Source organism: Columba livia, chromosome 3 (genome assembly GCF_036013475.1).
Source record: "Columba livia isolate bColLiv1 breed racing homer chromosome 3, bColLiv1.pat.W.v2, whole genome shotgun sequence".
Classification (NCBI taxonomy): domain Eukaryota; kingdom Metazoa; phylum Chordata; class Aves; order Columbiformes; family Columbidae; genus Columba; species Columba livia.
The window spans coordinates 15,342,548-15,355,181 of NC_088604.1; positions in this window are offsets into that span (position 1 = coordinate 15,342,548).

The window sequence follows — 12,634 nt, forward strand, 5'->3', positions numbered from 1 at the left end:
GCTGGGAGGATGAGAGCTACTGCGGTGACCTCCTACCACTGGTTCTTTCCCTCTGCAATCAAGGCAATGGCCCAGCAAATCTCTGATGCAATGACCTAACTTTCACAGCTGGACATTGTCAGTAGTATTTACTAGCTGTATCACCGCAAGGTCTGGATACTGAGATCCAGGCCACCAGCTGCTGCCTGTTATAACTTCACAAAAAAGGCACCCAGCTCTACTTTAGATGCCTTCCTGAGGGAGGGATTTTAAGTCACCGATAGATGACTCACCTCAGCTGAAGTTGTGTGTCTAAAGCCACAAACGTTGGAAATCCTTCCCACACTGCATAAGATAAATTCAAAAAGTGCTCATCAGGAGATATAGTGAGTGGCAGGATATGTCTATGTAAAAAGCTCTGCTGGCACAAGCTGGTGATCAGAGTGTGGCTGACGCATTCAACCAGTTCCAGTGTGAATGATGCACACAGAGAGGCCTCTGCAAGCAAGGTAGCAGTGACAACCTGCTTCAGAACCAAAGCTGATAATTTTAAGTGTCTTAATTCCTGAAAACTCAGTCATCTTTGTGATGCTGCCTGTACTGCCTAAACTACTTAACCATGTAAGACTGCAATGAAAAGAGGAATTAACTGCTAAAGGGAAAGAATGTGGTTCAATTTCTCTTGTGATAATGTTTTATCATCTTACTTCATCTACTTAGTCTACCTCAAATTCACTGTGGTAGTTAAAATTTCAGATTTAAAATAAATATATTTCACATGGGAAAAAAAATAAATAACCTAGATAAAGAACAGTCCAGCCATGTTAGAAAACATACAATCTATAAAAAAACACTGCCCCATTCCAAGAAAAAACCCCAAAGCTGTTTACAATCAAGTCAAACACAATGCAATGTGAACTAAAGATGCTGATTTTGCAAATAATACCATGCAGGTGCACTGTTGTTAAGTTTAGCCAGATTTTACAAGCAGGTACAAAAATTAATCAGTGTAGACAGGGCAAAAAATCCAAGAATGGTAAAAGACTGGTATTTGAAATTCATATAATAAATAAAATTCAAATAAAAAAAGTAAAAGAAAATAAAAGGATACTAGTTATTTATATATTATATTTTATATTTATATATTTATATTTTATATTTATATAATAACAGAAAGGCATTTCTTCATAATGCTGTGCCTGGTGAAATGGTTTTGCTTTGTGATATTAAAGTAATGATTGTTACATATATAAGCACATACATTGTAAAATGTCTCAGCTGCATCTGGACACTGTATTTATCTTTAAGAAATAGTACCTTCACCATAAATACCAATCAGGCTATCTCAAAATCATTTTAGATTTGGGTTGAATAAGTATTAACAGTTGCAACTGCAAAGACTTTTCCCATAAGGCTGTAGTCATCTAACTGCCAACAGGCAAACCAGTGTCCCCGTTACCATATGGCCAAGGGCTAAAGGAGGTTGATGGGAATGTGGCTTTCCTTGCTCTTGTATTCACAAATCACTTACATGTCCCTGACTCCAGATGAGCAAAGTGGCCATGTTCTCAATATCCTTGATTGAGGTTGCTTTACATTATATCATTGCTAAACTTTCACGGGTGTGGGAACAGGTTCTCAGATTATCCACCTGCCTGGCAAGTGTCCTTGTTACTAGGTTAGAGATGTTTTTGTCTTTCTCAGAGACGGAGTATGGCACATTCAAGTAGAAGATGCTCTTGCCTGATCATTAGGTCACCCACTTGAGTTTAGTTCCCTACCCAAAATCGGACAATTTTTTATTGAACATGCTTCTCGGATCATTTATACAGCCAGCAACCTGGCAGTACTTTGAGGAACAATTCCCTCCATCCTGCTTCAGGAGGTCTTTTTTTCTATTAAACAAAAAAGCAGATCCCAGCAAAATTCAGCCCAATCCTTCCACGCACACCTACAATTTAGCATTACTGACAAACTTGACACTGGGTCTCTTCCAACCCAGATGCCCAAGCACTAAATATGCAGGAATAGGGGAAAGCAGCAGCAGCTTCTAGCAGCTTTGCAAGTGTATCCTTCATTTCTTCTGCATTTATTGCAAGCAAACAAAACATGAGTTTCAATTTGAATACAGTTTTGTGGCAAATGCCTAAAGGTCTAATTGTGATGTTTTAAATTGGCAGAGCAATAGTTAAAGAAGTTGAGTCCTGCACATACAGTAGTACAGCATTCTTATTCTAACTTCGCTTGAGCAGTTATTGTGACTTTCAATATTAATCCTAATTATAGGACTATAATGCTTTCATAAATAATTTTAAACACTGTTCTAATGACTAATAAATATAATGAAGAGCAAGTATAAAGTAGGATGGATCCAGTTAGATTACTCTTCAGTGTCTAATATCCATAGCATGTTTAATTATTAGACTTCTGTCCATCTATAAATAATTATAATTATTTGCATTTATTACTATCAAACCCAGTAATTTGGCTAATTACTACAAACTGTAGTTAACATATTTTCAGTTTGCAGCAATAAGTCTTTTCTTAATTTCTAATTATCACCATGTCCTTTACGTCTCTTATTCCTGATGCCATTTAGCTTTGATAAAGTGTCAGAAATAAGCCTTCCAAAGTTTCTTAGCAATATATTCTCCTTTATTTAAACAATAGATTTTCATCAGTACATGAGTATGTCACTATATATTACTTGGAAAGGTGTTGCAGCCTGTGGTTTTCAGTGAGGATTAGATCATTCAATGGCACTCTCATATCCTGATAGCCCTCTTTGTCTTCTACATAATGGCATGCAGTCCCGGAGAAAGTCTTTCCAAGGGCTGTAGTAGTTTTAAAATCACAGAGTTTGAGTCTTACTGTAACAGGTTCCCATTAGTGCAATTCTATTGACTTCGTTGGCATTACTCCTAATTTACAAAAGTGTTATAATTAGATTGTGACTTTTCAATACATCACAGAACGCAGGTCCCCTCGGGAGCCAGCCTGCCAGGCAGGTTTCCAACCTGTGCAGCTTCTGGTCACCTCACTTGCTACCTCAGCAACCCACATGAGTGGCTAATAGATAAGGGAGATAGTGAGAATCCTGGATTTCACCTCCTCAGGTCTCAAGGACTCCACAGCCTGACTTTTTGGCAATTTTGTAGGCTCCTAGAGCTTCCAGGTTCCTAATGAACAAGAGGACAAGAGTCTGCCTTTCAAACTCATTGCTCTTTAGCAACCTGATCTCCCAGGCTACCAGCATTTATGGCTTCAGCTCATTGGAGCAAGAAGCCACCAGCCCTATGGCTGCTGACCCTGGGTCACCCTATTAGAAAGATTGCACTTATAAAACATAGGTTTACTTTAGTTGGAAATATTGTAATTCCTGTCATTAATTCCTTCACAAAACAGAATTGCATTTTCTCACATAACTCTAATTGGGACTGTCATCATGCAACAGGCTTTTATGAGCAGTGAATTGTAACTTTTTTTTCCTTTTGTGACTGATCACTTTCACACATCCCAATTCACAGTCTGGAAACCTCAGAAGCCTTTCACATTTTGTGTGAATATATAGTTCAGGTCACCGTGTATCCAAAGGAAAGTTGAGACTATGGGCATACACTCTTCAGAGCCTTAAGCCTTTCAGTGCTATTTGTCACCTCACAGAGAGCCTGCAAAGCAATTTCCTGTTCTTACTTGATTATGCTTTATACCTAGAAGTAGATACAGCAGCAGAAGTGGGAGTAATTACATGTTTTTTCACAGACTGCAAACACCAGATCCATAAAAATATGGGAGATTGCTCAACTTCTAATTCTATTTACAAATAAAGTCTGAAGATTAGCACCATTCATTCCTCTCCCCTGAAAATGTTCTGAGCTGGGAAAACTCTTGGTTTTGCTGCTCACCATTTGCCTTTTTTAGTGAGATCAAAGAGCTCTTGGAACACAGAAAGGGAATGGAAATTTCCTTGTACTAATCAGTATAAAGACGTTTATTTTAAAAAAGAGAGAGGATTTAGTTCTGGCTGATGTTAGAGAGAAGCATGCATGCGCATGTTAGATTAGTGGAACCATTCATGAATCATACATTCTTACCCAAATATTATCCCTGCAGTGCTAGCAAAGCCAGTGTCGGCTCATGTTACTCAGTAGGGAAGTGCTGGCCTTGAAACACAGACCTGCCCAAGGGCTACTAGTTTTATTGACACAGCCAGCTTTTCTAATAATGTGTGTTTGCAGATTTGCAGGCTTGATATGTTGTAACAACGCATCCCCTTGTAGTCTTTCTCCATGACTTGCCATCTTGCAAGACCTTCACTCTGCAGCCAGTTTATCATGTTATCCACTGAGAAACCTGGGCTGGGCGCCACGGACTCCCTTTGTGATCTTGGCAAGTCATTTGGGGTCAGAATTTTACTCACGCTTAATTTGAAAGTTATTCCCTTGTTTTAGTGGGATGACTCAAGGGGTGAATTACTGCACAGAGAGAGTGGAGTTGTGAAATTTTAGGCCTTTGGATATTTTTGTAAGGGCCACCTAAAGAACCTGACATTTGCATTTGGGTAATTTAATGAGTAAGTCCTTTTGATCCCAAATAAATTTGGGAAAGACCACTTCTTAAGAAAAGATGTTGCAAAAGACATCCACAAAGTGAATCTTGTTGCATTAGTTAATCCAAGGAGCTCCTTCTACACTTCAAGATTGGTATGCGTGAAGATATCACTTACTTTACCAAAGGATTTGGGTTCTCAAATGCTTTAGGTAACACTGAGTTCTCCCTTGCAGAGTTGAGGACAATTCTTCTGAAAGACCTCTTTCCTGCTTGTAGGCATAGTGATGACGCCTGTCCATGTTACCAAAAATGGGACAGTGGACAACCTCCCAAGGCACTGTGAGTGCACAGGTTTAATGTTCCTGCCTGTTGAATGAACTACATCTTAGCAGCTGCTAAAAAGCTGGCCACTTGTCTTTGCTGCTTAAAATAGAGAAAGGCCACTCATTCCAAGTGTTTTGTTCTTTGGTCTCTCCTTAGCATGTTTCTGCTTGGCTCATAGAGAAGCTGGAGAAGATGTGGGGAAACAGATTTCTAGTTCCTTCTTCCTATTTCTCCACTATCTTTTCACCTTCCTACCAGTCTGGCTAACACAAGATGTTTATTAATAGCTTCATTTTCTAGACTCAGGGAACTCAAGCCAAATTAGCACCTGAGTAAATGTATTTTCTTCTCTAGGTGGTATCTCAAAAACATGAGATTTTATGTTTGCACAAAGGTTGCAGTTAATGTGGATGATCATGGAAACGTGAGGGTAAATATGCTTTCCATCATCTTTCTGAGAACAACGGTCTTTCTATGTAAACAACTTTGCTGTTTAGTGTTTTGCAAACTTATATATGAATCACAATTTAGGCAATTAACTTTGGTCTCTCAAGATTAGCAATTTGAGCCTAGACCTATACAAGAAATCTCAAAGGTTCTGTAAGAACCTTTTACATGTTTGTGCATTTATTTACTTGCCACTTTCCAGTCCTGAACTTCTATAATTATTTCTGTGCTGGAAAATTGCTTAACATAATATATTTTACAAGATTTGCTCTCATAAGTTCAAAACCAGAAAGAGTTTCTTACCTGGGTCAGCAAATGTTTCCAAGAGGTGATACCTGGGGCTGTCTGACTTGTCCAAGGTCAGATATTTCTAATACAAAGCAGGATTCAGCAGTAAGATCAACAACCCTACAAAAAAAAAATATCCTTATACTTTCTTCATGCCCTGTGCAACTAAATAGGACAGGTATTTTGTTCAACTTGCTATTTATTTGTTTTTTATGCAGAAAGGAAATGGAAAGCCAATGTAAAAATTAGCTATGCCATTCATGCTCATTGATAGCAGTTTTATACTTGCCAAGACTTTTTTCCTGTACCACTCAACAGTGGATCTTGGCAACTGAGTGACTGGTTCAGACACATTCTTTAGAGACAGATCTTTGGTTGCTAACATCTCTTATTCCCAAACCATAAACATCTGTGTAAAGTGCCTGTAAGGCATAAAGACTGCATAAATTACAGAATACCAAGCCTTGATTTCTCAACTTCAGCCATCTACAGAAGAAAAATATTACCATTAAGTTTTGTGTCCTCATATTTTCCCTATGTAAAGCAGCAGTTTAACCTATTTACAGCTGTTGGTCGTCTGTTATCTCTGGAACAATGAGTTTCTTTACTTCACTTTGGGTCTCAGTTAATTCAGCTCTAATCAGGGTGTCCCACCACAGCTAGAGATCTAGCCAGTAGGCAAGTGACTGTAGAGCCCCAACTCACAGTCCTGCCTCCCTCCACTCCACCTGCATCTCACGTGCCAGCAGATCAGGTGTCACTGACTCCCTCCAGATTCGCATGAATGTCCCATGCCTGGAGTGCAGGAATTTGAGAGGTCCACATCTGGAGCACAGCATCTTGAATGCAATGAAATGTATTTCCATTGGGAGTTTAGAAACTGATCAGTGACAAACAGCTCCAGACCAAGGCATTTTCACTCTACAAAAGTAAAACAGTGGGGTTACTGTAACTGGTAAGGACACAGTCATTTAGAGAACAGTGTGGGTTTTTCAGTCTTGACCTAAGTTTAAAAAAATCAAAAGGTAGTTCAAAAAGTCTACTGAATTAATTAGAAAGGAGCAATTTTTGAAGACCACTATGGAAAAAGCAGGGTTGGCTCATGAAAAGGAAAAATATTAACAAGTGCTTAGCAAAAACAGGGTGGGCCAAGCTTCTACAAGCACTAAGCTGCTTTCAACAGCCCTGACTTTTTGTCTGTGATTTTCTTTCTGAATGCTCAGTCTTACACACCAGAAAAGATGCTGGCTTTCTCCTAGAAACACTGTGTTATCTACTCAGGCCCCTGTAAATGTGCTCAAAACAAGCAGTTAAATTATAGATTACTTTAAAGTTGTAAAATAAAATTAACTGCAATTTGATTCTATTTTCTTAATACTTCTCCATCAAAACAACACTGTCTGGTTTGGGGGGTTTTTTAGCCTTATCCCTGTATACTGTTGCAAGAAGACTACAGTTCAGACTAAATAAAAGGTGTTGAACAGAGGAGACTTACAGGTTTTGATGAATAGTACTGGATGTACACTCTTCCCACAGGCAAGTCAAATACTCCAAACAAAACTAAAGTTGATTTTCAGGAGACAGGAGAATATTTTTTTTCTTTTTGCATACAGAACCTTTGGATACAAATACATATGGGATTGTTCCTAAATTTAGAGCCAAATCTAAACCTTCTGTGGTTCACCCGACTCTGTGTTTCCATAAATAAACAGACTGTAAGGATGGCAATTCAAAAGGCAGATGAAATCAGGGGAAACAAAGGAAATTTATAGTATAGTGATACATCGCTGTAAAATTTTGCTGGTGCAAAAAAAAAAAAAAAAGGGAAAGAAAAACTACATTGAATACTGAAATTATAGGGAAATGCTTTCAGCACTTTTCTGAAGTTTTATGTAACTCTATTTTTTAATGTTTCAGATTTCTGCTTTTTCTTCTGTTATCCTTAGAGGTTTTCTGAGAAGATTCATTCTGAATGCAACAGAAATATTTCCTTTCGAGTTTGGAATAGAAGAATGCAAGTCTAGTTCCATTAAAATAATTTCCAAACAATCTTGCTTACTAGGTTTGCTTAGATGGATGAACCAAATTTAAAAGATTTCAGACAACAAGATTTTCAAAGGCACTTAAAGATTTTAGACATATCTCCCTTAACACAAAAAGGAGGATAGTGCACTGAAGAAACCAGTAGCCCAGCTCCTCAAAAGAGCATTGAAAGCCTCCTCCTATATACGACAACAGATCTTCTGGACTTACATCAACACCGAGCCAAGTCTCCCCTTCAGTTATTAAAGATAGAATTTAGGTACTAACAGGAAAATGAAACATTCAATTGGGGAAAAAAAATGTACAAACTAAATTATTTAGATGAATTCCAGCCTGTTTCATGCAATCATTCATTGTCATGGCTTGTATTTGCCACATACTTGCATATTTTTTCCCAGAATACTGAACAGAACTCATACCATAAGTGCTGGCTGTAAATGGTAACTGTAGGAAACAAATAGAGATATAAGCAGATGGGCATTATGCAGGAGCAGGCCTGTGTCGGTGGAATAAGTTACCATCCTCAGCCTGCCACCAACTGCTTATCATGCCCTCATCTCAAAGGTTATCCAATCTCACAGCAGAGCTGCTGAAGGGGAATCTACTGTACTTGCTGCAGTAAAGATAAAACAAGTTATCAAAATCCTAGTCAGGATAACCTCGTTTGACTGAGACAGATTAGGGAGCTTGCATTGGACAGGTGTCTCTGTGGGCATGCAAAAGCAGCAGCTTCCAAAAGAAAGCTGAAGCCAAGGACCCAAAAGCAATGTCTGTTAGCATGGAGGGATCTGGAACAGGACATTCATCTGCTGCCTAAAACACATTCTCAAGACCTTGTCTTCCTCATACGTGCAGTTGATACTCAGCAGGATGGGGATGAACAGTGGAAATTCTCTCAGGGAAGTAGTCCTGATAGGCAATGTTAATATTTCACATACTGTTTTTAAAGCTATGCTTGTGCTGGTAGATTTTACTGGATAGGAACATTTGAGAATCCCTGCTATGTTTGGAACTTTTGGTAGACTGACTATAAACAGATATTATTCTCCATTTCCTCAGTCCTTTGTTCCTGGTCACTTGTTTTACAACTGCCTGTTGCACAATCCAGCTCTAAATCCTTGGTACAAATGGCTTTGATGTAATTCCAAGCACTACTCTGTTTTTTTAACCAACTAATGGCTCTCCAAATTCATATGGTTTGGAAGTCTGGTTTTAGTCAGTCACATATAGATCAATAGCTTTTCCTTCTTGCTTCCTTTTACCAAAAAATACTGTCTTTCTTATATCATTCTTTCTTCTTAAGAGTCATGCTCTAGACTCAGCCAGGATACATTTCAGTTCTTCTTTGTCTGCCTTTCTATATAGCACAAAGCAATGAAAGAGTTTGATTTTTAGACATGGAACTTGTAAACTATTTTTGTGCCTATGGAGTGGGAAAAGAGAGCAGGTAAAATTTTAAAAAGCTTCGGAAAGCAAAATCAGACTGAATATCAGAGATTAAACACAACATATTCTAATCTAGGGGTCTATGTATTGAGAGAGGTTTCGTCCTTTTAATTCTATAGGTAAAGCATCTCAGGTCCTTCATTCCCAAATGTGTGAATTTCCCTAATGTTCATAACAGATGTGCTACTACATGTTTTTATTGTATAGGGAGGGGGATCATAACACCATTGAAATTACGCTTCCACTTTTTGACTGAGATAGCCTTTGAATAGATGAACAGATTAAAGTCCATTTGTATCAGACTAGCAATTGCTAAGTCTTTTAGGATCACAAATAACATGAGTTAAGGATGGGGAAAAATAGTAGTATATAGCAAGGAAAAATACCAGCTCTTTCCAGAGTCAGGGAAGTGTTGCTAAAGCTTAGAGGATAGGACAGTTCCAGCAGACCCATACCAAACATTTTCAGCACTGTAAAAATAAATCAGTTACAACAACCTGAGGAAGAAGGAAAAGGCCTGGCTGGAACAGGACTGATCCTACCATAGGATGGAGTAACAGAGTAGGAAGGGATGAGAGTGATACAAAGAGCAGGTGAAGAAACCTTGATAGTAAGCTGATGTGCTCCCTGCTGCTATGAAGGAGATGGTTTGGATAAAGAAAGGGGAGCAAAGAGACTGCTGCTTCTTGTGGAGCCAGGCCTCCATCCACACCATCATATGCCTTCAGCAACAGCAGCAAACCTGGCTTCCCAGGGTTTGGGTATAGACAAAGCAGGAAGCAAATCCAGAGCTTTTTGACTGCTCTTGACAATGTTCTAGACAACTGCCAACTCTGCCCATACAAAGACACCTTATCAGCTCTCTGAATTTCAAGTTAATTCAGTTCCCAGATTAACTCTTCCTCTGATGTGGGAGGTTATCTATGTATTTTTAGGGATACTACTTAGATGTCTGGTTTCTAGGTGAACAAGATTTCAGGGGAACTAGTGGGACTTTGAGTCACTTCCAGAGCCTTTGCTCTGAAGAATCGGGAAATGGCTTCCTCTCTACTGCCATTATTTTCCCCGACTCATATACTGCTGTGAGGCTGGACAAGATCTAATGGGAATCTAAATGAGGTCAGGGGCAAAGTCTCTCAACCAAGGAGAGCATGTCAATTTTGATGTTCTACAGGAGACAGTTTAGCTTGAAGCTTTGTTTCTTCAGCCCAAATTTGCAGAGATTCAATACACAGCAATTTCAAAAGATCCCACATAATTCAAGGGCACTTTTATTCAGCATTTAGTTATGGACCAAATTGCAGTAAGAGAAGAATTTTAGCTGGCCCCCAGAGTACAGACATCATCAATTTTATGTCCCAGAAACCCTTCAGGAACGTATTTTTAGCCTGTCTGAGCTTCTGTACAATCCCTGAAAGGCATCCTGTTATGAAGTAGATAACAAGAAAAAAAGCACACACTGCTGACATCCAAGGGCCCAGAGCTGTTATTAAAAGAAGTAAATCCCCCTCGATCTCCCTCAGCCATTCCTTCCTCTCTCCTTTATATAAGGATGTGAACTCAAGACAGATTATTGCAAAAATACATATTGTTGGATTGTCAAGGCTGAGGCATAGCAGACTAAGGCTGCATCTATACCAACAAATTTAAATGGTATTACAGTGAATTCTCTGACCTAGATGACAACCAGCACAGTCTGGCCATGTCTGTATTCTCAAAATCCAAACCAAGGTGTCATATCCAAACTGCTTGTTGTGAATTGGGCTTGGCCCATTCTGCCCCCCAGACTATGACTGCAAATTGCTTGGGAGATTCTTAGCTGTCTCCTACTGAAAGCATATCAGGTATCCTGCTAATAATTTGAGATGTTATTACATTTCAGTGCTTATGCTTGGACCCTGACACAGTTTAATAGATTAAAATAGTTTTAATCTGAGTGGTCATTAGAGAGATAATTCAAAATCAGTCTGGGGCAGAAATCACAGTCTGTCTGATCACAAATGTCACACGGGCAACTGCAACATTCTCACCTCTAAATTAGGCTTTCCAGATGGACTTCATCTCCCATGCTGTCCTGCAGCAAAGCAGTGAGAGTGTTGGTTGTGATGACCCAGAGGAATCAATATCCAGCAGGCAAACACAAAGCCATGACACACACAGATGTGTGAAGTACCTGAAATACACCACATGACTAAAAGGAAGATCATTATTTAGGGTCATACATCGTTTTGATCAATAAAACCAATGCTGTTCTCTAGACATTTTTAGTCTGAAAAAAGCCTAATTTGCCATTAAAAATATTTTGACAGAAGATTTCCTGTTTGTTTCAATGTGTCACAGTAACTGACTGCCACAGGGCAGAATAACACTGCCTAAAGCATTTCTCCCTGTGGCATATATTCTGCATGCAAGGCAGATGAACATTTGCTTTTCACTCTCTCACATTTTCTGCCACATTTCCTACAAATCTTTATTTTCCTGACAGTTCTAATTGGTTATATTTTAATCCTTATCTGCCACTATGCACAAAATTTTGCTAGTTCACCTGGTAGAAAGAAGAATTATTACACAAGATATAAATTGGACTAGTTTCAAATGAAGTACCTATCAAAATATTCTTATTGCCTCACAATATACAAATCAGCTTTACATTGCTCTCATTTCACTAAAGAAGTTAGACTCACATCTTCAGTCAACCTTAAGCATTTGTTTAGAATGGAGCCAGGCCCAGTTTTGCTGAATAGAGATAAGGCTCAGTGACACCAAAAAGACTGTGGTTAGTGAGTCACAAAGGAATCTCTTTTTAATAAAGTGATTTCAAAAAAGGTAATAAAACAATGTGAGTTCAGCATGTGCTCTATTGTTTTGGTGAATTGAGGCTCTAGGGTACTGTTCAGTTGTTCTTGTTCCCGGTGAAATGTCCCAGTCAACATACAATTAAACAGTGGAGCTGTGAACATGAGAAATATCTCTTTTCTTGAAGCAAATAGAATCAGACTAACAGGAAACAGTAAAAGAAGCATGCATTCTGCCCTACTGAAGTCAGAAAGAACTTTAGTCCTGATTTCAATACATCTAGAGCTAAAGTCCCAGAAGATGAAGCAGAAAAACAGAAGCTGAATCGTCATGAATTGAATGGTAAGATGTCTGGAATTAAACAGAAATCAAAAAGGAAGAAAACAGATGGAGGCAAAGTCCCATCAGGATTTAAGAATGAATCTAGTCTGGCAAAAGTTTGGACAGACTTCCTAAAAGGAGAGACAGATGATGGAATATAATCAAGTCAGAATGGAGTTTAATGGTTCACAACAGACCGTGGCAAACAACATTGAAGGTTAAATAGCCATTTATTTCTGAAATCTTTATCTTTTGCTCAGAGCAAGGATGCTTAGTGCTATGGCTTACACTGATTAATTCCTAAAATATATTTGGAGAGAGAACAGATAAGCAATAAAAAACAGAGAAGTTTCTATTTAACTTAATGTTAAAGAACAATTTAAATGCCATGAGCTAAATTCTGAATTTTGTTGAACTAAAAGATGTAATAGTGAGGTGA